This window comes from Spermophilus citellus (genome assembly GCF_964194105.1).
Source record: "Spermophilus citellus genome assembly, chromosome: 13".
In the NCBI taxonomy this organism is placed as follows: domain Eukaryota; kingdom Metazoa; phylum Chordata; class Mammalia; order Rodentia; family Sciuridae; genus Spermophilus; species Spermophilus citellus.
In genome coordinates, this window is record NC_138193.1 from 56355447 (window position 1) to 56382470 (window position 27024).

General features: G+C 39.7%; 1 protein-coding gene across 3 annotated transcripts in view; it reads left to right on the forward strand.

Annotated features, from left to right (window-relative positions):
• Positions 1–20029: 20029 nt before the first annotated feature.
• PAIP2B (poly(A) binding protein interacting protein 2B) overlaps positions 20030–27024 on the forward strand; it is a 31470-nt gene continuing 24475 nt past the window's right edge. Inside the window, exons 1-3 of one of the 3 annotated variants that reach the window (XM_081263905.1) lie at positions 20030–20195; positions 20835–20939; positions 26579–26675. The gene's annotated coding sequence lies outside the window, so the exon portion shown is untranslated. The remainder of the gene's footprint in view (positions 20196–20834; positions 20940–26578; positions 26676–27024) is intronic. The other 2 variants (XM_081263906.1, XM_081263904.1) reach the window with 2 other exon arrangements.

The window sequence follows — 27024 nt, forward strand, 5'->3', positions numbered from 1 at the left end:
ACAGTTGGATTCAATTCTCCCAAAAGAGCATCCCTACTACAGATTGAGCCTGTTGGGAGATTCATCATTCTGAACACACCACAGCAGCTGCCCAGGCAATGCAGACCATTAATAGTAACCAAGTCCAAGTCAGGGGAATGCTGTCACCATCACCAACACTAGCCAGACAGCAGCAATTATAAGTGCAGAATGTTTCTGGAAACAACTTGATCATCAGTGAGCTAAGCCCCAACTAGATCCAGCTGCAGATGGAGGAGGTCCTAGCCAGAGATGCCCCACCTGGGGAGAAGTGCTGTGTGGCCTACATGAGTCCCAATTGCAAAGATGGGGAGAAGAGGTCTGGAGACAGGGCCAGAAAAAGCATGTGTCCATATCCCTGACTGTGGCAAGACTTTTCTGAAGGCCTCCCTGCTGCAGGCCCATGGGCAACTACACACCAGCAAGCTGCTCTTGCTCTGCAAATGGTTCTTCTATGGAAAGAAGTTCACATGGAGAGACAAGCTCCAGAGGTACACTCTCATCCACACAGAAGACAAACACTTTTGAGTGCACCCAGGGTCAGAAGAGCTTCATGAAAATTGACCACCTTACCAAGCATTACAAGATCCACCTGTCCCAAAGAACTTATAAGGCTAACTGAGACAGAAGCTGCAATCCTTTATCTGTCCTACCTGGGCCCCTGGCAGATAGGTGCCCATGGCTGCCTTTAGCCCTACTCCTGATATGTGGCTGCAGACCCATAGGAAGGGACTCTGCTCGCTGTGCTCTCCTTCTCCTAAGCCCCCCGGCTCCAACGGGTCCTTCCCTTTTCATCACTAGCTCCCAGCCTGTCTAGACCATGGACACTGGCCATCCCCAATGAGACATTCTAAACCAGGATGCATGGGAACCCTTATTTTCAAAGGAAAAACATGCATTTCGTTCCATCAAGGAGCAAATCTGAGCTCCCCTCTCATCCTCACTCCCCACCCCCAACACTTCCAACACTGTGGGAGTCCCATCCTGCCTGGCCCACCCCAACTCCTATGCCTCTCTGCCCCCAAACACAACCACTAAGGATGCCCATAGGCCCTGCTCCCACTCCCCATTGGCACCCACCTCTGCAGAGGCTCAGGAGGTGCCTCCACACAACTGCCCAGCCCTGTCAGGGTGCTCCTCCAGACACTCCAATTTCCTATTTGAAAAGTCAAATACCTATGAACCCTCCCCATTCCTCATTTTTTCTTATGGAGAATGCTGCCTTATGTTCTCTACTTGGGATGATGAACATTGTATATTGTGTGTGCTTTAAAGAAGTTTTATTTAATTGCTCTCTTCTTCCTTTCCATGGAAGTCCCCTCCCTCATGACTGCTTTCTGTTTATACCAAACTGTGGCAATGATGAACACGTGATTTTTTTTTTCTCTAGCAATTCTCTTTGCTAAGTGGCACGATATTTCAACTCATATCTGGATTCACATAAAAACATCTCCATCCAAGCTGGGTGCAGGGGCCCATGCCTATAATCCCAGCGACTCAGGAAGCTGAGAAAGGAGGATCACAAGTTCAAAGCCAGCCTCAGCAACTTAGCAAGGCCCTAAGCAACATAGTGAGACCCTGTCTCAAAAAATAAAAATTATTTTTATTTTATTTTATTTTTTGGGTACTGGGGATTGAACTCAGGGGCACTCAAACACTGAGCCACATCCCCAACCCTATTTTGTATTTTATTTAGAGACAGGGTCTCACTGAGTTGCTTGGCACCTCGCCTTTGCTGAGGCTGGCTTTGAACTCCTGATCCTCCTGCCTCAGCCTGCTGAGTTGAATTACTGGGAATACAGGTGTGCACAACTGCACCCGGCTAAATTCGGATTATTTTTATACTTAAAAGAAAAATATTGAAACTGAACTAAAAGAAAACTTAGTGAATGTAAATATCAACGAGAGAGAGATTTCTCAGAATAAAAACAAAAGTTATAAATCACAAAAGAGTGAGCTGGGCACAGTGGTGCACTTAAGAATCCCAGATCTCGGTTACTTGGGAGATTGAGGCAGGAGAATCACTTAAGACCAGCCTGGGCAACATAGTGCTCTGCCTCAAAATAAATAAATAAAATAAAATAAAATAAAGAACAGATAAGTTTGCCCTATATAAGAATTTTTAAAAACTTCTATGTGAGCATTTATGAATAAATACAGATGGGGAAAACTACAAAGAAAAATGAGAGAATTATTAGCAAAAATTTTACATAATAGTTACTTTCTTGGGGGAAAGGTAATCCCACAATTTTAGTTCTTTAGATTATCCTAAAGAAGGAAAAATACACTTTTCTAAAGATATATTTGCAAGGATATTCATTTCCATGTTTTCATATTGGAAATAAATAAATGTTTATTGATAGAGAACTGGTTAAATAAATTGTGACATACAATCTATGAAATAACACAATCAATGGGATTCAACACCCATATTAAATGATAGTCTAGATATATTAGCATGAAATATGTACACAGATGGTGTGATAGCACATGCCTGTAATCCCAGTGGCTCAGGAGACTGAGACAGGAGGATAAGTTCAAAGCCAGGATCAGCAATTTAGCAAAGCCCCAAGTAATATAGGGAGACCTTATCTCAAAAATAAAAAGGGGATATGGCTCAGTGGTTAAGCACCCCTGGGTTCAATCCCTGGTACAAAAAAAAAGGCCACAATATTTTTCAAACGTGAAAAAAAGATTAAAGAACATCATGTGTACAATAGTTTCATCTGCATGTGTGTGTGTGTATGTGTAGTCAAAGAGAGGTATATGAAAGAACCAATAATGGATTATATCTAGCTTATGATATTTCTGGACACATTTGCCATCCTTTTCATATTTTCCTGGATCATTGTATGTGTAGTGATACAAATAATCATCTTGTCAATAAAGTAATTTGTGAGTTTTTAAAAGTGAAAAATACTGAGATAGTATTTTTATTTGTTAAAAATTATTAAATATATTTATATCCCTGTTGACCCAGGATTTCCATATAGCCCTACAATCATGACACTCTCTTCCCTTTTCTCACTTTCTACCTCAAACCCATGTTGTCCTCCCTTCCCCTTCCTCACCCTGTTCAGACAGAATATCTTCATTTTTCAGAGCCCCTGATCATCAGCACTAGGAGGATTAAGGACAGACAATTATCTTCATTTTTGAGATGAAATATTTGAGAGCTAGAAAAAGAAATGAGGGCCACATGATCACACAGCCAGTTAACGTCAGAAATTGTCATGATAGACCAGTTGCAGTGGTGCCTGTCTGTAAACCAGCCACTCAGGAGGCTGAGGCAGGAGGATCTCAAGTTTGAGGTCTTCCAGGGCAGCTTAGTGAGACTCTGTCTCAAGATAAAATTTTAAAAAGAAATATTCATGTTAGAACCCAGGTCTTCTAATAATTCAGTCATTATTCAATTCAAAAAGAAGCTTGTGGGTGGGGGCTGTAGCTCAGTGGCAGATCGCTTACCTTGCACATGTGAGGCACTGGGTTTGATCCCCAGCACCACATAAAAATAAATACATTAAATAAAGACATGCTGTCCATCTACAACTACAAAAAAAAAAAAGCTTCATTATAAAAAAAGAAAAAAAATAAGCTTGTATCAGGCACGGTGGCCCATGACTGTAATCCCAGCAGCTCTGGAGGCTGAAGCAGGAGAATCGCAAGTTCAAAGTCAGTCTCAGCAAAAAAAGTGAGTCACTAAGCAACTCAGTGAGACCCTAAAATAAAATACAAAATAGGACTGGGGATGTGGCTCAGTGGTCAGGTGCTCTTGAGTTCCATCCATGGTACTCACTGCTCCCTGAATAAAAAGAAGCTTGCAATGAGTTAACGTGCTGCGATGGTTGGGAAATTAGGCACCTTAGGACAAAGAGGCAGGTGGAAGCTGTGGAGACCCACAGTTCATTCCATTCCTATTTGTCTGTCTTCCCCAAGCCCCATAAAGTCTAAAACACTTTGTAGCACTTATTTACATTTTCATCTTTCCCATTTACTGTGTGCTCTTCAAGGACAAGAATCATGTCCCATTAGCCATTGAGTTCCTGGCACCCAACTGCACAGTCTATTTGTGAATGCTGAATGGAAGGTTGAACAGGTAAAACAACATCACTTCAAGGTTTGAGCCCTTGGAGATCCACAGACCATTCCTGTTCTTACCTCTTTCCCATACTTCCTGTCTGTTTCCTCTTAGAGTAATGCGTATGTCATTTGCCAGTACATAAGGTACAAATGATCAAGTACTGGGGAAGTGACAAATTACAGTCACTGTCCTACCTGTTTCCCCAGGCCCTGAAGTCATGGCTCTGCCAAGGGCTTCTGCCCAGGGACAGATGCTGCTCTCTCTCTTGCCAGCTTGCTGTGCTGACAGCTTTAATTGCTAAATGAACAGAGGAGACAGACTCTGAGAAGAGTGTCTGGGCTCCTGCTGCCCTGGAAGGGAACACAATATTGTGCAATCAGAAACTGCCACCTCAGCAAGGAGAGGTCAACACTGGATTTTCCATTACAGGAGGGGTAAATTTGGAACCTGTAGATGTTCTTGGAATTTTGGTTTCCAGGGCACAGGGAGACCCTTTGAATCATTGGGAATGTGAATGAGTTTTGTTTTCAAAATACTGTGGGAAAAAATGATGGTGTTCAAAAGATAAATTGGGGAGTGCTGGGAATTTTTAAGTCCATCCATAAACAAATATTTGTTTGGTCATGTACTTGGAGGGTAGAGTAATCTAGAGTTCTGAGTAATGACACTTAAAGAGGTGGCAATTTTACTAGGGAGTAAATCAGGCAGTCATGAAGACATACCTAAAGAGGCTAGGCAAAAATTGGTAAGAATCACATAATAGATGCAAGTTTTTAGGAGAAGAAATCTTCCAATTCCCTTAAAAAATGATGAATTTTCAAATGAATGTTCCTTATTGAAATTGGGAAAGACCTAATAATTGAGAGAAATCTGGAAACTATTTTATCAGCCATTTCTAAGCTCAAATTTGTTCTGTAAAGTCTCTAAATTAAAGTCTTTTGGCCAAATGTTTCTGGTCAACATTCATCATTGATAACATATTTTCACCCACAAAGACTGGATTTCTCATTAGTATGATAATTTATTACATAACTTATGCTTTAGTTTCTAGTCAACTTATTAATAAAAACTAATGTGTTAGCTTTTTATTCATAACTTTAAGAAAAAATACTTAAGAAAACAATGAATATTATCCTGGACAGGCATAAACTCACTATCTGCATCCAAAATTGGTCAAAGTTTTATCATATTTTCTTCATTACATGTATATGTGTATGGGTTGCTAAACCATTTCAAAATTAATTTCAGTTATCATAATAGTTCATCCTTAAATATTTTCTGATAGCTCTAAAAAAATAAGAGTATTCTTCCTATTAACTACAATATCACCATTACAACCTACAAAATTAGCAATAATTCTCTAATGGCATCTAACATTCAGCACATATTTATATTTTCCCAACTATGCCACACGAACTTCAAAGCTATTTTAGCTTATTACTTAAATGGGTATTGAAGTCATCATTACTATTAAATAACTATCATCAGTATCAAATATTTTTGTTTAATGTAATGCCCCCTCCCATCCTGTGCCTTTAAATCTGTTGAACCTACTCAAATACCTTGAGGTAGACATCTAACACAAATGAGATTTGGGTATCTCATCTCAGCCTTCCTTTCAAATCCTGGCTACATCCTCTATACTCTTCCCCGGACCCTATCCCATTCTTCACCATCCTTCCACCTGACTCCTAACCATATAGCTTTATCTACTTTTTGTTAGACTTGACACCACCTGCTCTCTCCAGTCTTGGTCTTGGCTCTCTCTTGGACAGTTTTTGGACTCTCCCTCTGGCTCTCTTTCTTTCAGCTGTTCTATCCTAATTGACCTAACCAATGCCAACATTAGCCAAACTATGCCTTTTAGGTTGACCGAAGTCTCCATGTAGGGGGATGGGACATTTTTTGCATTTAGCTCCTGGTAGGCAAAGTGGAGGAGAATTTCAAGTTTGTGGATCTATCATGGTTCAGCCCTGCCATTCTTTCCTTGCCTTGCTGTGACGGATCATTCTTCCATAACTTCATGCCTGGCTCCCACATCTCTGCTTGGAGTCTTCAGATTGATGCTTCATTGAACTGGTACTATGTTCCAGACCTACTATAGAAAGAGTTTTTTAGGGGGCTGGAGATATATATGGCTCAGTGATAGACTTCTTACCTAGCATGCTCAAGTCCCTGGGTTCAATCCCTACCACGGGGAGAAAAAAGAAGGGGGGGCGGTTTGCATTCTACTTGCACTCCTAAGAAGTGCAACCTTAAGAAGGAGGGTGTAGGGTACGTAAAGAAAAGCCAGATCAGGACATTTAGATATCTAGAGAAACTAATGATTGGATGCTTCATTAAAAATCCTTAAAGAATATTTGTCTAATGCTTCTTTTGAGGAAGAGGTGAGCACCATGTGGAAAGATGGAGGACCATAGGTCCTTACATACACTCATAGGCAACTCTGCAAAGCCAAGCCTTATGGTTAACTGGACCCACTTTGTTTTAAAAAAATAGTTGGGTAGAAGAGAAGAAGCAGTATTGTTGAGATTGAAATGTTCCAGGGAGGGAGGGCAGTGAACCAGAAGACCATTCATTCCAGCTGTTTGTGGGAAACAGTGCATCCTGAGCCAGCTGCTATCAGTTACACACTGCCCACACTGTCTGAGGTCTGTGGCCTCTTAAAGCTCAAGGCCAAGAGACCAGAAGCACTCACATCTGACAACTTCAATATTGTTTGGGGCCATATCCTGTGGCTGTCCTGCCATATCAATTCCAGAGGTCCCATCTACAGGGGGAGTTGAAGGCCTGTCCAGTTATCACCCTCCTCCCTAGGGCAAGTGTCTACTTGACTTTCTGCCCAGTCTGAGAGCTAGCCAAGCAGCTGCAACTCCCACCACTACTACTGCTGCTACTACTCCTACTTCTTCTTTTCTTCTTCTTCTTTTTTTTTTTAAGTTTTTTTTTTTTTAAAGAGAGAGTGAGAGAGGAGAGAGAGAGAGAATTTTTAATATTTATTTTTTAGTTCTCGGCGGACACAACATCTTTGTTGGTATGTGGTGCTGAGGATCGAACCCGGGCCGCACGCATGCCAGGCGAGCGCGCTACCGCTTGAGCCACATCCCCAGCCCTCTTCTTCTTTTTGAGACAGGGTCTCGCTAAGTTGCTTAGGGCCTCACTAAGTTGCTGAGGCGAACTTTGAACTTGCGATTCTCCTGCCTCAGCCTCCCAAGGCAATGGGATTACAGGTGTACACCACTGTATCTGCATGCACTCCCAATTCTGAAGCTGAAACCCTTCTCACAATCTATAACACCAATTCCTCAGCCATACCACAATGACCTTTGTAAAGTAAAGGGCTCCTTCCAGGACTACTGAGTCCCCAACACAGCTTGTCACACACTGGACATTACTAGCGGCTCATTCACTGCTTTCCTGCTCTAATGGCATCACTAAAGGAAGCACCCCTTCCTACTCAGAGAGAGAGGCTATTTGTTAGGTTCTGGAAGTTGCTCAAGAATCCAGAGGCTGCAGACTTTGTTGATCTCAGCTCTGACCTTGTTTGAACCAGTCTAGTGTTTTACAGTCTGTGGGCCCTTAACTTATTGCAAAGTTATGAGGGTGACTGTATCCCAGGAGGACATCATGTCTGTTAATTGCATCCCTGTGCCCATTTCTCACAGACGCTGACCCTGGTGGAGGTCAAATCCCAGGAAGTGGGAATTCCAGCTTTTAGGCACAGTTTCCCAGAGCTCAGCATCTGAGGCTAGGGCATGCATCCCATCACAGCCTGCAGCAGCTGCCACATGCAGGGCTGTTGTCATCTCTCCAGGCAGGCTGCCTCTTTTTAGTGTTCTTAATTTTCCATCTCATATACTCTAGACAGCCCAAACTACCTCTTTCTCTAAAGCTCAGGGGGGCAGGTGCTCAGGTTGTTGCCCTATCACAGGGCTTCCTGACTACTTATATCTAGCTCTAAATATAAAAAATAACATCCTTCATATTGCTTCATGAGAATTTCACATTGAAGACATGCCTGGGAAACCTGAGGAATTAACCCTCTCTAGCACCCAGGGCTTCCTTGAAGGTTTTTCATTCAAGCTCCTGAACCAGGACATTTTCCATATTAACTGCTATCTGTATCTCCACAGTAAATCTACCCATCAGGTCTTCCTCCACAGAAGATTCAGAAGACTCGGTCATTTAAATTCTGAACTCACCCCTAGTTCACCTTGCAGACACACACACACACACACACACACACAGAGAGAGAGAGAGAGAGAGAGAGAGAGAGAGAGACAGAGACAGAGACAGAGACAGAGACAGAGACTGAGATTCACTGTGTTGCCCAGGCTGCTCTTGAACTCCTAGATTTAAGGAAGTCTCCTGCCTCAGCATCCCAAGTGATGGGATTCCAGTCATGCCCAGCTACCTTACAATTTATTATCCACTCGCCCTGATTAGTGTTCATTGTTTCCAGAAGGTACTGAGCAGGCTTCCGGGTCTTCACTATCCCCCGCAATATGTCTTGGCCTCTCAGCCCAGCTCTTCTGTAGCTCAACAATTAATACAAGTTACTTGTTTCCCATCTTTTAATTAGTTGTCTTTTCTGCTCAGGTCCTCGAGGCAAACCCTGTCCCCAGAAATAGGCCTTTAGTTTTTTTATAACCCATGTTCTAAACAATGTCTTGCTTTACATACTATCATTTTTATTTTCTCAAGCCTAGGAAGTGTATATTTTTAACACCTTCATTTTATAAAGATTGAGTAATTTGCCCAAGGCCAGCAAGTGGCAGAATCTAAGTATGAAAGCAAGTCTAACTCCAGAATCTGGGCTCTTTTCAGCCACTGCCTGCCTGCCTGCCCTCCACAATGGATGTGAAGTATAAGGCTATCTTACCTCTAAGGGCTCTAAAATCCAGGCCTGCACTTCAGGAAGGAGATGTCCTATGGAGAAGCTTCAACAAATATTTATTACTCCTCTCTCATAGGAATTTCTCTTTGCTAATGGTGATGTCATATAGTGATGTACAGTTTAAAAGGCAACATCCTTGCCCATCTGAACTCTGCCTCCTACACACAGCCATCATTTGAGGTTCTGTTCCTGATGCACGAAAGAACTTGGTTTTCTGGGCTTGATCTATTGAGTTCTTAAGGACTATTTGTTGTGTTTACTGCTCTGGTACTTCAGGACCTGTATTAGTCAAGTAGGGGTAGGTCAGGCTGTGTAACAAACAGTCCTTTGTTGTCATGAACAAGTCTTTTATTTATTTATTTATTTATTTATTTGGTACTGGGGGTTGAACCCTGGTATACTTTACTACAGAGCTATATCCCTAGTTCTTTTTTATTTTTTATTCTGAGTTAGGGTCTAACTGAATTACTAAGGGTATTACTAAATTGCTGAACCTGGCCTCGAACTTGAGATCCTCCTGCCTCAGCCTCCTGAGTCACTGGGATCACAGGGGCACATTTAGTGCTTAGTTAAAACAAAACTTTGATACTTTTTCTATAGGGTACTACTCATTACAGTAACTCAGGAGACCCAGACTGTCGGAGGCTCTGTCTCAATACTGGTTATATGATCACTGCGATAGAAAGATTTTATAAGTAATATGCTGGTTTTATGTCTGTTTGTATCTGTCCAGAAATGACATATGCTTCTACTCACATTTTATTCTCCAAAGCAAGTTGCATACCCATGCCTAACTCAAAGAGGAGTAGAAAAGTATCCTCTGCATGACTTTATAAAAAATACTGGAGGATTGGCTTTTTAACTCTCAAGATAGCCCACATTTTCTCTTGAGAATATATCTACTTCCTGAATAAACCTCTGTCTATGCCTTTGACTAGTCTGTGCTAAAACCCTTTTCCATCACATATACCAAGAACCCTGCTGGTCCTGAGTCAAGCTCCCTCTTCTTGTTGGTAACTCCTTAGACCCTTCTTAGGAGATAGGTCTTCTCCCGTGACTCCTCTTTGTGGCCTGTATGGGGAACTTCAGAGGCACTGACGCTGATTACAACAATTCCATGTTAAGAGGATGGCAATACAAGAGAATTCTAGCCCATCCCACAACTGAGTGGGTTGACTCCTTTTGAACAGTGAGGATGAGACTTTTGATCACTGACTAGGTGGGTCCTCATCCCTTGCCAGCCTGAGGCAGCCACAGAAGATAGATCACTCCCCCTAACCCTTAAGATTAAGGAATCAAAGTCTGGGGGCGAGGGGCAGGGATGAGACAGGAATTAGGGATAAATGAGACAGGAATTTGAATCTCAAAGGAAATGTCCCTGAGTCATTGAGATGAAGAAAGTGCTTAGGAATAACTAAAACTCCTGAGAGATGTACCGTTGGCCTGTGCCCTTGTAAAATGAGGGAAATGCACAAATACAGGGGAAACCAGTGTGAAAGCATGGGGCTCCACCTTGGCTCCCCTTCCAGCCTGGCTCCCAACTACTGCCCTTCTATAAATTTTAGAGCCCCAACCCAAGGAGGGTTGAATGTGTATCTACTTCCTAAGTAAACCTCTGTCTATGCCTTTGTAAAAAACAAAAACTTAAACAAAACCAAAAACTAGAGGATTGGTTAATGGTCCCAATGACAGGCTCAGAAACCAAAACTTGGTATGGCTCAATTAGTGTTATCCCCATCAAGGTCCACCCCAGTGTGCCAGTCCTCTCTCTTATTCCTTGCTCTTAGAAGGAATGTCCATTCCTTCACCCCTGTTCATCCATTCATCCCATGTTGCCTCAACAACTGGGCTCCTACTCTTCATATTGCTCCTAAGATTAACTCCCTGGTGTATGGATCTATCCTTTGGCCTTTGACTCTGATCTCTGCCTTCTGTCTTCAGGCCAAATAAATATGGGAAAGAGGTGCTTTGTGCACAAGCCATGCCTGGAACCTTTCAAAGTCAAGTAAGTCTTTGCCTAGGCCCCTTTCTGATAGTGCAGGCTTAGATGCCCGGAGTCCCAGGACTCTTAACTGGAGGACAGATACCAAAACTGTATCCAAGGGAGGGTGCTAACGCTGACATAACTCGGTAGAACTTACCTCATGCAAGGAGCCAGAGGCAAGTAACAAGATCCTAAAACAAGGTCAGGAAGCGGGGAAACATGAGAGCAGAGACCAGCAGGGAGGACACTACAAACAGCAACTCCATAAACAGTGCCTCACAGATCCCATCTTGGGGTTTTCTACTTAACTGTGTTTAGTCAAAGTAATACCTACATGTGGTTGTAAAATCAATTGGTTTCACTAGACTGATACTGAAAAATCACCTGTTCTCTCCACCCTTGAGGCAACCTTTTTCAATATTTTAAGCTGCTTCTTTTGATATGTATATAGAGAGATATAAAAATCTTCATCTACTAATAAACTACTATAAATAACAATATAATTTAATAATAAATATATTTATTCTTGGAAGTTTTTAGTTTTAGGCTAAATCTAATCTATTGGCCTTTTTTTCTTTTTCTTTTCTTTTCTTTTTTTTTTTTTTTTTTTTTTTTTTGGTACTTGGGATTGAACTCAGAGGCACTCAACCACTGAGCAACATCCCCAGCCCTATTTTGTATTTTATTTAGACACAGGGTCTCACTGAGTTGCTTGGCACCTCGCTTTTGCTGACAGTCTGGCTGGGCACAAATCACGAGCCACTCAAGCAGGAACAAACTTTATTTCCGAACTCCTGGGAACGCCACCCACGTGGCCTTCTCCAGGACACACCACACACCAACCGGAACTCCCTTCACCAGAACTTCACCAACCAGCTCGAACTCTCCAGGAATCCCCGGGAGAGCTCAACGGGAACTCAACGGGGAACTCCGCGAGAACTCAAAAGTACTGGCAAAATGCTAGGCTCCATCCCAACTCGGCTGTGGCTCTCAACAGCTGAGGCTGGCTTTGAACTTGAGATCCTCCTGCCTCAGTCTCCTGAACCACTGGGATTATAGGTGTGTGTCACCTGCCCAGATAATCTATTGACTTTTAATCTATACTTTCCTACTCCCTATCCTCCCAATGTGGTCATATCATGAATTTTGTGACATTCAGTATTAACATGATGATGACTATGTAAATACAGAGGCAGCAGAACATAGTGGTTAAGAGTAAGAACTCTGGGCAAAAATTACCAAGATTTGAATCCTGTCTCTACCCCTAGCTCTATGTGACAGCTAGGATAATGTGCCCTTAAAGATGCCTACACACTGATTGCCAAAACCTATTAATATATAATTTTACGTGATAAAAGGGACTTTGTAAGTTTAAGTTAAGGATTCTGAGATGGAGAGATTATCCTGGAGTCCTCGATGGGCCTATTTATTTATTTATTTATTTATTACATACATGACAATAGTAGAATGCCTTACACTCATTATTACCTATTTATAGCTCAATTTTTCGTAACTCTGATATAAAGTATGTTCACGCTAAAATTATGCCATTATACATGTACTCTTTTTTTGCATTACAATTCTTAATACACATATATACCATAGTTTTTCATATCTCTGTTTGTATATATGTATGTTGACAACAAATTCAAATCTCCATACATATATTTTGTATAATGATGACCATCTCGGTGGGCCCATTTTAATTTCAAGGGTCCTTTTAAGAGAAAGGCAGAAGCTGGGCATGGTGGTGCACACCTGTGATCCCAGCAGCTTGGGAGGCTGAGGAGGCAGGAGGATCAGAAGTTCAAGGCCAGCTTCAGCAATTTATCAAGGCCTTAAGAAACTTAGTGAGACTCTGTCTCAAAATCAAAAATAAAAAGGGCTGGGGATGTAGCTCAGCGGTTAAGTGACCCTGGGTTCGATCCCCTATCCTCCTTCCCCCCACATACAAAAAAAAAAAAAAAAAAAGAGGAAGGCTAAAGAATCAGAGTTAAAGAGATGAGGATGGAAGCATAAGTTGGATGGAGAAAAGATGCTACATTGCTGGCTTTTAAGGTGGAGGAAGGGGCCACGAACCAAAGATATAGGTGGCCTCTAGAGGATGGGAATAGGAAGGAGATGGGTTCTCCCTTAGAGCCTCCAGAAGGCACTCAGGCCTGCCAAAGCACTGCAAAACAAAAACTAACTTTCTGTGAACTTCTGACCTCCAGAATTGTAAGATAATAACTTTTTATTGTTTTAAGCAAGGAGAAAGCCTGAGCTTAAAGTCTTAATTGGGGTTTCCAGGAAAACACAGGGCAAGGTAAATCGTTTAGGAATGGCAAATCTGTATAATTTTGGCAGGCTTTGGGTTCCAGGGATGGTGTCTTGTTGCCTGGTACCCAACCCTGGGATGATCCAGGCAGAGTAATATGGCCATTTGGGATGTAGAAACAGATAGAGATGGCAGATAAAGTCTGCATATCAAAGCTGTGCTCTCAGCTGAGCCCTTTGCTGTCCCCAAGAATTGACTAGCCCCAAGACGGGCAGTTTCTCCCCACACAGGTCCTTTGAGATGTCAAACATCAAAATGTACATAAAATAAAAGTATATGCAATATATTAACGTCTTTTATGCTATTTGCTTGTTTTCTCTTGTTGTTCTCAAACTATCTCTTTGTCTTTGATCCTTGACAGTTTGATTACAATATGTCTTGGTGTAGCCTCATTTGGATTGAATCTGTTTGCAGGCCTTAGACCATGGTGTATGTGGATATATATTATCATTCTCCAGGTTTGGAACATTCTTTCTTTAAATAATATTTCTTCCCTTTTATCTTTCTCTGATCCCTCTTGAATGCCATTGGCCCCCACACGTTCTCTTTTGATGTTATCTCATGAATCTGGAAACTTTCTTCATTTCTTTTTCTTTTTATTTTATTCTTCTAATCATACTTTCCCTCCAGGGAATCTCTCTTCAAATCCAAAGATTCTTCCATCTACTTAATCAATGCTGCTGTTGATTCTTTTTCATTTTTCACTTCATCCACTGTATTTTTTTTTTAGTTCCAGGATTTCTGTTTGATATTTCTTTATTATTTCAAAATCTCTATTGTATTTCTCACTTCTAGTCACATTTTACATCATTTCATTATTTTGCATTTTTTCTCTTGAAGTTCATTGAGCTTTCTAAAAATAGCTCTTATGAATTCTTTGCTAGACAGTTAATACATCTCTGTCTCTTTTGAGTCCGTCACTGGCACTTTATTTTGTCCATTTTTGTAATGTCACCTTTCCTGATTGTTCTTGATCCTTGTGCTTCTGTGTTAATGTCTATTCTTCAATGACATTGAAGAATTATGTACTTATAAATTGTGTTCTGGGAACATCCTTCAGCAATAAACATGCCCACAAATTCAAAAAAATGTATATATGCAATATATTGTGTGCATCTTCCAGAAGCTCCCAATAAAAGAGTCCCTGAAAGGTAATTTCTTGAGGCTGTGATTGTCTGAAAATGTCTTTATTCCACCCTTACACTTCATTGATAGTATGGCTGGGTACCAATTTGTAGCTTAGAACTAATGATCCCTCGGGATTTTGAAAACATTCCTCTACTAGCTTCTGTTTTCCTGTGTCAACATTGGAAAATCTGGTTTCATTTTGATTCCTGATTTGTTCTTAGGTGACCTATTTATTCCTGGAAACTTATAGGATCATCTTATCCCTATTGCTTTGCAAATGATTGGACTTGAATTAGAGTTTGTAATGAAAAGTCTGACTCCATTTTTCATGGTTGCTGACAGCATTCATTCTCCACTTTCCCTTTTCCCCTCTTGCCTCATAAGTAGACAAACCAGTAAGAAAGCTTCCTTCAGAAGTTCACGTCTTCCAAGCCCCAGCCTGTCAACGAAAACCATTTCCCCAGTCATCCCAGCTAATCACAAAGCCAAAGCCAGTCATCCCTTCTATCTTTCTCAAGGCATTTTCTGACTTGCTTGGAAGCCTGAGGCACAGGAAAACCTCATTATGTGGATAATGCAGCTCTTCATGCCTTCTTTAAAAAAAAAATTGTAGTTGTAGATGAACAGCATGCCTTTATTTTATTTGTTTATTTTTATGTAGTATTGAGGATCAAACTCCAGTGCCTCATACATCCTAGGCAAGCGCTCTACCACGGAGCCTCGACCCCAGCCCTCTTCATGCCTTCTTGATACACATGGAACATCATTGGTATGACATCTGAATCCATTCTCCCTCCGCAGGAAAACAGAATGATTTTCCTTGGTTTATCTGTTTATGAGAGAGGAACCATAACAGTACTGTGTTGTTTTGAAGAACAAATATGAAGATTAATACCTATTAACTGCTTAAAGTGATACCTGACACACAGTTAAAACTCAGCAAGTATTAGTTATTACTGGTGTGGACTTTTTAAATTCAAAATGCGGGGTGGTTGTTGAGTTCATTTTTTTAAGGAATTAAGTTAGTTATGAGACATGTTTTGGTATCATTTAATTTATATCCTTTCAGAATTTTTATCGACCCCTCCTTCTAGAACATTTCTTATATTATCTTCTCTATCTTCCATGTAATTTTCTTTTAAATTTTGCTTTATTATATGACATTTCTTTCTTTCTTTCTTTCTTTCTTTTTTTTTGGTACTGAGGCTTTAACCCAGGGGCACTTTACTACTGAGCTACATCCCCAGCCCTTTTGATTTTTTATTTTGAGACAGGATCTCACTAAGTTGCTTAAGGCCCCACTAAGTTGCTGAAGCTGGCTTTGAACTTGCAATCCTCCTTCTTCAGCCTCCCAAGTTGCTAGGATTTACAGGTATGGACCCCTGCACCTGGCTTTATAGGATATTTTATCAATTTCATCTTCCAGCTCTTCTGTGGTATTCATATCCATTCTCTTCCATTAACTTAATAGTAAAATCCCTGTTTTACAAACAGCACTCGATAATAAATAACTAATTTCCTGACTCCCACTACAGCTGAGTTTGTTCATATGACTAAGTTCTGGGCAGTGGGTGTAAATGGAAATGGTAAATGAAACATTTCCTGGAAGTCCCTTAAAGGGAAGAGACATAGCTTCTTCACTTCTTGTTCCTGCCTGCTGGGTGGAATGTAGGAGCCCCATTTTCTTATATCCAGGCATCTTCTTTTTAAGAGCAAAATAAAACTCTAAATTTATTTTATTTCATTTTTTTTATGGAAGTGCAGGGACTTAAACCCAGGGTTGCTCTACCACTGAGCTACATCTCCAGGCCTTTTTAAAGATTTTTAAAAGTTTGAGATAGGTTTGCCTAAGTTGCTGAGGTCAGCCTGGAACTTGGAATTCTCCTACCTCAGCTCCCCAAATAGTGGAAATTATAGGCCTATACCACTGTGCCTGGATGAAAAACGCTAATTTTAAGTTTTTATTTAATTTCTAAGAACTTCTTTCTTGTCTTCTGAATTTTTTTAAGTAGCATTTTCTTCTCATTTAATGATGCAGCATCTTATCCTTAAGGGATATTAATTAAAGGGTTTTTTGTTTCCTTCTTTTTTCATTTCACTTTGTTTCTTACATTGTCTTAGTTTCCACTGAGCTTATTTTTTCTGTGTGTTTAATTTAATCATTGTCTTTCCTGTTAGATGCCTTCCTCAATTGTTTGATTATCATTGTCCATTCATGATAAAGAATGAGATACTAGCCAGACTCGATGGCACATGCCTGTAATCCCAGTGGCTTGGGAGGTTAGGGCAGGAGGATTGCAAGTTCAAAGCAGCTTCAGTAACTTAGTGAGACTCTGACTCAAAATAAAAAATAAAAGGGCTGGGGATGTGGCTTAGTGGTTAAGGGCCCCTGGGTTCAATTCCCAGTACCAAAAAAATTAAATAAATAACAAGGCACTAGGGACTGGGGTGTAGCTCAGTGTTAGAACTTGCCTAGCATGCATGAGAGTTTATCTTCCAGACCCAACAATGGGAAAATAAAACAGCATTATAAAGAAAATTGCGTATAAATTATCTTTGTGTATAATTGTTGACTAGTTGGTTTCACCACAGGGAATAAGGTAGGACCCAGACATTTCTTAGGGATCTCCAAATGCCTGTATCTCTAGGTCATTTATCTTGAGTTAGTCAGTGTCCCTATAGAAAGATCCTGTAGAAATTCCCTAGGGTTGGTGACTCTGTTTTAGAAGTCCTCCTGTTTCTAGAATAAATGGATAGTATAACAATTTTGAGAGAAGTCACAAAAGAGCTCTCCCTTGGAGCCCCCCATTGAGCCAAATATTCTTTACATTGCTCCTTGGGTTGGTGAAGATGTTCAGAAGAGATTCTACAGTAACTGTAGCTGCTTCAAAGCCCAGCCAGTGTATCCACTTATTTCTCTATTTTACCTCTCCAGTTTATCGGGGTTTCTCCCAGGAACCTCTCTGGGATGTAAGGGGAGACAAAACAAAACAAAACAAGATCTCCACTACACAAGTTATACTCCATGCACATATAATATGTCAAAATACACTCTATTGTCATGTATATCTAAAAAGAACAAACAAACAAAAAGATTTCCACTTTGCTTTAAAGCTTTGTCTGATAAAGTAAACTTGACCCTATAAGAAATGCTTAATTATTTTATTTTATTTTTTTTTAAATCTGTCTCTATGATAGCCTTGCCATAGCCTCCTCTGCTTCCTTCCCTAGGTGGCCTTCAGGAGGATAATAAGAGAGGGACTTGGGCAATCTTATGGCTTTGAAAAAACAGGCTCTTTAGAATCACATGGCGTCCTTGCACAATCAGAAACCCTCCACCAGCATTAAAAGACACTATCAATAGAGAGAAAAGACAACTCACAGGATAAAATATTTGCATGTCATATATCTGATACAGGATGAATATCCAGAATACCTGAAGAACTCCTACAACTCAAAAAACAAAACAAATCTGATTTTAAAATGGGCAAAGGACTTGCATAGACATTTTTTGAAAACAGATATACACAGGAAAAAAATGCTCAACATAACTAATCATTAGCAAAATTCAAACCAAACTCAGTAGATATTATTTCCAACCATTAAGATGATTAATATAAAAAAACACAATATAACAAATGTTGTCAAGGATGAAGAAAAATAGGAACCTTTGTACACTATTCAAAGGAATGTAAAATGGGTGGTGCAACCATTTTGGAAAACAGTATGTCACGTCCTAAAAATTTAAATGTAAAAATTTGAACATACTTAATAATACTGAACTGTACACTTAAAATTGTTTAAATGGCAAATTTCATGTACCCACAGAAGCAGAAGTCCAATTAAAGAATTTGAGCATCCATGGATTTTAAAAATCCTTGGGGGAGCCTGAAACTAATATCCAGTAGATACTGAGGAATGATCTATAAAAATAAAACTTTAAAACAGAGCAGACAATCCTGGGCTGAGGTTGTGGCTTAGTGGTAGAGCACTTGTTTCCTATGTGTGGAGCACTCGTTGGATCCTCAGCACCACATAAATAAATAAAATAAAGGTATTGTGTCCATCTATAACTAAAAAAACAAAAAACAAAAACAAAAACAGAGCAAGCAATCCTAAACAGATGTACACCTAATCATAAAACTTCAAAATTAATGTGAAACAATTTGAATAGAGATCCTAGAATTGTACATGCTAGACATTATTCATGTCTTGGTTTAATGTTCTTTTTTCAGAGACTTTTAAACTGACCAGCTCTTTAACTTACACTTGAAATAGCCATTCCTCCAAACATTCTGTCACTCTGTTGTATTTTTCTTTAGAGTACTTAGCCACAACCTAACATTTTAAAACTTTTTGGTTGGGGCTGGGGTTGTAGCTCAGTGGTAGAGCACTTGCCTAGCATGTGTGAGGCACTGGGTTTGATCCTCCGCACCACATATAAATAAATGAATAAAATAAAGGTCCATCAATATCTAAAAAATTAAAAAAAAACTTATTGGTTACTTGCTTCTAGGCATTCTCCTTAACGAAGAATAAGCACTAGGGGTGCATCTTCATTGTTTTATTCATTTTATATACCCAGAGCGTAGATCTGAGTCTGGAACATTTTAGAAGATGTTCAACAACATTTGATGAATAAATAAATGGATTTATTTACTTTATTGTATTATTTAATGTTAAATGTGTATTTAATATATTTAGTTATGGTATTTAATCTGAATTTAATTCTCCTCTTTATTATCATTTATCCACTCATTCACCAAGCCTCTACTTGTGTCAAGTTCTTTAGTCAGCATAAGAGGGTGGAAGAAGACAAAGATATATACTGTAAACTCATATACCATAAAGATATTCCTATTTCTTGAAGAATAAAATTCAAAATCCTTTAAGATTGGACGCCCTAAATCCAAGGGAGAAAATAAGTTAGCCTTAAAAAAAAAACCCTGAATAACTCAGGTTTGTTTTTAAAAATGTGGAAGCGTCCCTCTAATTCCTTCTAGTCTTCCAAGGAGCCTAGCTCCTAAATTTTCCGCGACAAACCACTGCGCCAAGTCCGAGCCACCCTTGCTCAGAGCTCCTCCCGCGGCAACTGACAGCAGGGGAAATCCCATTGCAGCCCGCCTCCAGCCTCCTGTATGCTAAACTGATTGGCTAAACCCGGTGGGAATGGCTTTCGGCTCAGCCAATGCAAAAAGCAAAAGCTAAAGCTCGTGTAAACAAACCCAGAGGAGCTGAGCCTTGGGCTCCTCCCCCACGTGGAGGCCAGACGCGTCCTTGGCCCAAAGCCTATTCCGGATTAGCTCAGCGTCCTTTTAGTCAATCAGTCGGCGGTGCGGAGGAGGGTCTCCGGCAAGGGGGGCGTTCCAAACCCCCACCGCGAGGGAAAGAACTAAGGGAGTAAACGGACAGACGTTAAGACCAATCACAAGCTTAAACTTCTGAGGGAATGGGCGGGCACAGCTTCACACTTAGACCAATAAAAGCTACAAATGCCCTTCTAGGTGAATGAGCGGCATCTTCCTCGGTCCAATAGACGAATGGGGCGGTGCCCGGCAACCAATGGCTTGGATTCGGGGGCGGGGTGAGAAGCCAGTGTGCTGTAAGAGGTAACCGGGCGAGTGTTAGTGGCGCTTCTCCCGTGCTGTGGCTCACGTTTTGGTACTAGAGGCCGAGACTGTCCTGGCGACTGCGACCATTGCGGCGACGGCTTAGGCTCCCCGAGGAGTGGCAGAACACGGTCTGGAGGAGGGACTTCTGGTTAGCACAGGTGGGCTCGAGTGCCGGAGCTACAAGGGAAAGGACCCTTGGATCTAGGGGCGTCCTGCGCCCCCTTTTAGATCGCCGTGGGAGCTGTAAGGGGCGGCGCGCGCCTACCCGAACACCTGTGGGGAGGGAAAGCCCGCGGGGTCCCACGTTGCACCTTTCGGCAAGAAGGGACGTCCGCTTGGGTCACCCTGTATCTCTGGGGAGCAGTAGAGGGTTTTAGTCCTTTTTTTTTTCTCCGCGCAGGTGCTCTGTTCTCTCCCATCCAAGTTCCTGAGTCTCCTCAGTCCCTTTCTAACACTCGGACCGAATTCTCGGACATGTGGGCCCGCTCACTATCCCGGTGCACTACTGCTAGTAGCGCAAATTGACCCTTGCTGCATCCCCCGCCCTCTGCCCCGGGGGAGAGCGAGGAGGAGTTGCGCGTTTACCCCTCCCCCATTGGCTGGACCCCGCTCATTTTCTGCCTATCTTCTCCCTCCACCTTTACCCCAGCCCTCATTCTTCATACCTAATTTAACTTAGAAACCCTGGCTGCTTCTCTTATGCTTTGTCTTCTGAGAGTGAGTCCATCACCCTCTCACCCCCTAAATTTCATTCTCATTTTTCTTGGAAACTAACATTTTCCACTTGCTTCTTCCAGGCAGCTGGAAGGTGAACGCAAGAGAGACAGAAGAACTGGAAAGAGGCGGAATAACACTGAACAGGGAACTTGGCAAGGTTGGGAACTTTAATCGCTTTGTTAAAGGTAAATTATTTTTGCCTCCTTTAAGATGGCATTTGATCGTTATAACCTTTTAGGATCATTGTCCCGATATAGTTCTTTTGATGATAATTGTTGAAAATGCAGGTGAAAGGGGCCTATGGCAGCAACAGACCTAAAATGTAATATTTTTCAGTAGATGGAATTGGATTATACTTTAAAGAGCTTAACTAAAGCGTCAGCGTTTCCAGTTAAGGGCCTGGCTATCCTATCATAAAATATAGGACATACTTTAGTTGTACTGCACGATGGGATTTGATCACACCCAACCTATGAATGGATAATAACAGCATTGAATCTGTTTAAAAACAACATTCCATAGTGTCTTTTCACCTTTGTATTCACCTTCATAGTATAGCTGCTTGGTGTTGGTTCTAGCCATATGTTTATAGATTATACTTCACACTGTCTTGTACTATTTATTTTAGCAGTGCTGGCATTTGAACCCAGGTGAGTATGCTAGGCAAGTGCTCTACCACCGAGTTACATTCCAGCCCCCTAAATAAAATTATGCCAAGAGTTTTATAGGGAAAAACTAACCACTCTTAATTTTGATTTAAATTTTAGAAGTTTGAAAATATTAATTTAGATATTGAGCTGTGAGGATTTGGAGGAAATGAGAGTATATTGGGTTAAGACTGATAGGCCTCTTAGGCTATTTGTGTATGAGAGAGCGAGCATATACACGTGTACAAAACCCTATTCATTTCCATAATTCTTAGTTTTATGATTTTACATAAAATGGAATTGTTTTTCCCAGGTCTCAGTGAAGAAATATAAGCTGTGAGTTTAACATCATGTTCACTGTGTTTGGGCCAGGATTTTGTAAAGCTTTTGTGAAAAGAAAATTTTTTTTTCTTATTCTACTTGTAAGATATATAAATATGCTTCCCTATATTTTACTTATGGTAAGATTTTATCTTGTATAAAGAAAGATAAGAGTGAATTCAAAGCAATCTTTACTCTGAGGTGATAAGTTGTCTAATGGATCATATGTTTGAGTCTTGTTAATAAATTACACTCAGTAGAGCAAGGTCTTAAAACTAACAAATGCCCAGGTATTTTGAATAATTTATGTCAGAGTTATAACAGCCATCAAAGAAAACCCCCGGATAAGTTGCAGATCTCTGAGTTGATCACTATTGTGAGTTGATATAAGACTGCAGGTGAAAAACTACATTATTTTTGTAAAGTCTTTTCAGGTATGTTTGTGCTTAATAGTTATTCCTTTGCAAATTTCAGAGGACTATAGCTATGTTTCTTCCTAGAGACCTTGACCTTGAGGTGCTCAGTTTGGTGGAGGATAAACCTATAAACCAAGAATTAAATGCAGAGAGAGGTTCTGCAGTTCAGGGTGTGTACAGAATGCAGAGAAGCACTGTGGCACTGTGTTCTGGCCTCATCTCTCACTGCTCTAGACTTCCCACAGTGCCATTTCTTGAACCTACCTATCTCACAAAGGTTATATTCTTAAACCTAAAAACAACCCATCCTGATAGATTCTAATTTCTTTATTTTACAAAATAGACTTTTATAAAATGGGGTTCAAAAGTGTTCATGGATTTGCCTGGGGCCTCCTCACTAACAGGTGCCAAAGTTGATTCAAACCTTATCCCAGTTGGCCCTATAGCTAGAGCTTCTTGCACTGCACTGCCCCCTACTGTCTGTCCTCTGGTCATCTCTATATGAGAGCTGAATCTTTGAGCCGTGTCACCTATTGGACTTCAGTTTGAGATGTATGCAAGAGGCAGTAGATTTTTCACCACTGTATACTTATCCAGGAAAGACCTCAAGAGCACCACTTGTTAATTTTGGGGTTATACATAAATTTTAGTAAGTAAATGAATTTGCAAATATGAGATCCACAAATAGTGAGGATCAACCATGCTTCTAAGTGATCGTTAGAGACCATTTCATGGTACCCTCCCCAGATTCTCTGTGGAATGTTCCTTTAGCTTCTTTGATAATTTGTTCACTTATTTATTCATTCAACATATATTTAGTAAGTACTTACTATAAGCCAAGCTAGAGATTAAATTCTTGCTATGTGGATCTTATATTTGAGTTAGAAAGACAGCTAAATCTGGAGAGGGAGGTCCAGGTTGAAATTATCAATTATCTTGACCAAGGTGACACCTGGTGTGCTCGTTCTCATGTTACCTTCCCAAGTATACTTCCAGAATATATCTGTTCTACTCTTATGAATAAACTTTTCCCTTTGAGCCTCTCTCCATTGACCTGTGTCAATCTGTACTTGTCATTTGTTGATTTTGAGATAATTTGCCCATGTAACTGGTGGGATATTGTAGAATCATGGTCTTTGAATTCTGTCTCTGCTGTCTATCAGGTGGGTGAATTTGATCAATTTCTTGGAATTTTGAGCCTGATTTCATATGTATATGTATTACATGTTAAACACTTTTTAGATTTCAAGGAAGAGGCTCACACATATTACCTTTGGTGCTGAGTAGTAAATGTAAATTTGAATGGGAAATAATTTCAAGCATCCATGTTGTCTCTCGGTTCTAGAGCTTTTAAAACCTCATAGAACACTAACTCAACAGTATTTAGGATAGGATTTGAGCTCTAGCACCTGCTTTTTTTTTTTTACTTTGTTCACCCAATATTTGTATTTTCCAAAAGAAAATAATCTGATTGGATTTGTCTGTCTAAATAAAATGAAACTTCCTAAAATGGAGGTACAGGTAGAATTTTGAGCCAAGCCATATTCTTGGTTATTGATCTTCCTCAAGTTCAACCTGTATTATGTCCTAAGTTGAAGTGCTGCACCCTGGTTTCCTTTCTTACAGCCAAAGAAGCAGGGTTGGTTTCATATATTATTTGTCTGACAACTATAGGATATATAAAACTCCTTAGAGACAGTTCTTCAGACCCTATCTAGGGACAGCAGTCTTAGAGTTTCAATCTTCTTTCCAATTCAAATGTCTTCTAACATGATCAAAGATAATAAGGCATCTACTAAAAAAGTAATTGACACATGTCAGATATGCAATATATCTTCTTCTTGGTGTTGCATTTAATATCTTATAATGTGATTATTCATATGGCTGTCTTCTAGACTATGAGCTTCATGAGGGCAGGATCCATAGCCTTGTCTTTCTATCCTTGGCACTTAGTTCAGAGGCTTATACATAGTAAAAGATACAAAAATATAGAATTTGGGGAATTCTCAACTCTTCCTGAAAGGATATGAATATATGAAGGCTTCCCAGAGAAGGTATTGTTTAAGCTGATTCAGTCCTCTCCTGCCCCCATGGTGGGTATTGAAGCACAGGTCTTGCATGTTGCTAAGCCTGGGCTTTACCACAGAGCTACATCCCTAGCCCTTGAACTCATTCTTAAGGAATGAGTGGGAATGTTCTCTAGGTAAATGAAACCTTAAGACAGCATTCCAAAGAGAGATCAGCAGATGCAAAGGCACAGATAGAAAAAGATGAAGTTTACAGAACACTACTGATAGGCTGAAAAAACTTGACCAGAGGGTATGTCACAACTGAGTAAACCATGGTGCTGCTTAGTAACTGATGCTAGTTTTTCTCAGATTGTTGGCATGGTATCTGTAAGGATTTAGTAATACAGATGTTGAATTCTTGGAACTACTATATTGTAGTGAAATAATTGACTTCTTTACCATGTATGAATCTCTTGTGGGACATGTACTATTCAAGGTGCTGAAAATATAGTGAGACTTACTCATGGAGTTCACAGGCAAGCAAAAGAGATGAATGAACAACTTGATTTGTTTTATGGCAAGTGAGATAATAGAGATTTTAATAAAATGCTATCTAAATCAAGAAAAAGGAGCAGTTAATAATATATAAAGTGCTGAGGATAAATCACTGGAATGAGATGATACTGAACCCTCTGAAGCACTATACAAATATAAGGCAGATAAAAGAAATATATCCAGCTTAATTTGAATTAACATTTTCTTTTGTTTTAAACAGAAGTAGTCTGTTCTTATTGTTGTAAATAGAAATCACTGAACGGCAAAAGTGTGGGGGGGACTACAAAGTAATTCCTAGATACTATCATCCTGAATCAATGGTTAATGTTTTGATGGATATATTTTATACTTTATATGCATATTCATGTGTATACATAAATACATATGTATTTTTAATGGAAATGGGTTTATTCTGTGTGTTCTATTTAGTCATTTCACTTTTATGAGCTAAATCCCCTAAGGGTATAATTATATAATTACTACATATTACTGTACATAATGAGAAATAGAAAAGGGGCACTTTTCAGCCTAGTGAACCTGTAACCTTATGATGATTTCATCTCCTGAACCATTTTAGAGGCTTCATCAAAGACATTAGAAATGAATTAGATGTGTGTAGGTGGTTATACTTGGCATTATTGTTTATATGGTAGAGATTACTTCAGTATCCATCAGAGGGAACTAGTTAAGTAAATTGGAAAATCCAAACCATGGAATATTGTGTACTTTTAAAGAAGAGTGAAAAAGACCTATGTACTGATATAGAAGACCTCTAATATATATTGAGTTTTTAGTATACTACTTTTTTGTGTTGAGAGAGAACAGTACAATATACATGCATATTTGCAAAAAAATAATTCTGAAGACATATAAGGAACCAATTGAAGTGTTTATCTGTGGAAGGAGAATAAGAGTAGAAATGAGATGTTGCCATTATGTGTTTATGGAGGCATATATTATATTTTAATTTTTTGGAATTATGTGTTTGTATTACCTTTTAAAAGTGAGTGAGTGAGTGAATGACATGAAGTTATTAGAAATCAGAAGAAAGGATCTGGGGGCTGCTAGTCTTTTTGGTATCAGTGAATACATAGCAGAAACAGCAAAGATGGGAAGATTCACCCCAGGAAATGGGGAGACAGTCTTTTTTACTTCTTTCCCTCAGTTTTGTATACTTTTAAAATATTTTTGAGAGCAATAAAATAAAACAAATGTTTCCAGACTGTAGTCTGCATTATTTTAATAGTGACTTTATTTTTAATATTCAGTTGTAGTATTTTTATATATTTACATATAAAATTCTACTGCAATCACACTTTTAATCAATTTAAATTTACCTAATTGTGTTTTCTCTGTGGTACTACCATAGGACCTTTATTTAAAAAATGAAGCTAAGGCAACTTTGTGTAGTGCACATTTCAAAAGTGGGCTGATCTACCTCAAGAGGAGGGAATCCAAGCCCTGGAGCCTACATGTGACACATACATGAGAAAAAATAAGAAAAAGGAGATTTAAATATCTACATATACACACATGTATAAATGAAAATAGCATTTTTCCTTGATTATAAAGAAAGCAATATTCTCCTTGAATAATTTAAGATAAAATATAAAGAAATATAATCTTTAATTTTGCCACCCAAATCACTTTTTTGTTTTGGTTTTTAGACCTTTTCTATGCATGTAAACATTTTTAACAAGGAGGATCATGATGTATAGTCTTTTTCTCACTATAGTTTGGTTATAATTTAATGGTGGTATCTATACCCTAACATCATCATTTGTGTGTGGTACTGGGGATTGAATCCAGAGGCACTCCACCACTGGGCCACATCTCCAACCTTTTTTTTTTTTTTTTTTTTTTTTTTTTGAGACAGGGTCTCACTGAGTTGCTGAGGACCTTGCTAAATTTCTGAGGCTGGACTCAAACTTGCAATCCTCCTGCCTCAGCCTCCCAAGCTGCTGGGATTACAGGTGTGCACCATCATACTAAGCCTGTCTCATTCTAATAGCTGGATTTATATTATGTTCACCATTTCCCCCCATCGCCACCATGGGGAATTTTATTGTACTTTTTAGCAGACTTGAGAAAGTATTTTTGGGTTGAATTCTCAGACATAGAATGTCTGTAGGAAAAGACTATAAAACAACTTTAGGGCTTTTAATATAAATTTTTAAGTTATCCTACAGCAAAAATTGTTTCAGTTTAGGGAAAAAGAATGCTTTTGTTTTATTCTTTTATCTCTTCTAATTGGTTGTTATTGGTTTATATGATACAATTAATTTTTTTAATTTATTTTTATTTATACAATAAATTGAACTA